The sequence below is a fragment of the Chrysochloris asiatica genome, unplaced genomic scaffold (genome assembly GCF_000296735.1).
Source record: "Chrysochloris asiatica unplaced genomic scaffold, ChrAsi1.0 scaffold00008, whole genome shotgun sequence".
NCBI classification, from domain to species: Eukaryota; Metazoa; Chordata; class Mammalia; order Afrosoricida; family Chrysochloridae; genus Chrysochloris; species Chrysochloris asiatica.
In genome coordinates this window covers 19,524,350-19,525,561 of record NW_006408526.1, presented here as the reverse complement: position 1 = coordinate 19,525,561, position 1,212 = coordinate 19,524,350, and positions in this window count along the sequence as shown.

Sequence of the window (1,212 nt, the reverse complement as noted above, 5' to 3'; positions counted from 1 at the left end):
CTTCTTCTTTCAGCATCATTGGCTCTTGGTCGTATGCTACCTCTTGAAATGATTGAACATAGACCATTTCTTTTTGGTACAGTGACTCTGTATATTTCTTATATCTTCTTTTGATGCTTTTTCATCACTCAATATTTTGCCCACATTGTTGTTGTTAAGTGCTGTCGAGTCTATACCAACCCATAGAGACCCTGTATAGGGTTTCCAAGGAGCAGCTGGTGAGCTTGAACTGCTGACCTTGCAGTTCAAACAGCTTTGCAGTCTGGCACAGTGCCACACCAGGATGCCATAGAATCCTTCAATATTGCAAGCTGAGGCTTGAATTTATTTATTCAGTTCTTTCATCTTACAAAATGCTAAGCATCTTCTTCTCTTTTGGTTTTTCTAACTCCAAATCTTTGCACATTTCATGATAATATTTGACTTTGTCTTATTGAGCTGCCTTTTGAAAGTTCCTGTTCAACTCTTTTACCATGTCATTTTTTTCCATTTGATTTTGCTCTCTAGCTGGAGAGCAAGTTTTAAAATCTTTTCTGACATCCATTCTGGTCTTTACCTTCTTTCTTGTCTTCTTAATGACCTTTTGGTTTCTTCCTCTATGATGTTCTTGATGTCATCCTATGACTATTATAGTTTTTGGTCTGATAAGGGGAGTAATGGTGGTGGGGGGGGAGGGAATAGCTGCAAACATCCATTAATAATTGGAACATGAAATATACAAAGTATGAATCTAGGAAAATTGGAAGTTGTCAAAAGTGAAATGGAATACATAAACAATAATATCCTAGGCATTAGTGAGCTGAAATGGACTGGTATTGGTCATTTTGAATCTGACAATCAAATAGTTTACCAGAAATGACAAATTGAAGAGGAATGGTGTCACATTCCTCTTCAAAAAGAACATTTCAAGCTCTATCTTGAAGTATAATACTGTCTGTGATGTTATAATACCCATGTACCTACAACTATTATTCAAATTTATGCACCAAGCACTAAAGTCAGTGATGATGAAATTGAAGAATTCTACCAACTTCTTCAGTCTGAAGTTGACCAAACTTGCAATCAAGATCTTTTGATAATTATTGGTGGTTGGATTTCAAAGGTTGGAAACAAAGAGGGAGGATCGGTAGCTAGAAAATATGGCCTTTGTGGTAAAAATGATGCTAGAGAGCACATGATAGAATTTTGCATGACTAATGACAGCTGTTCCTC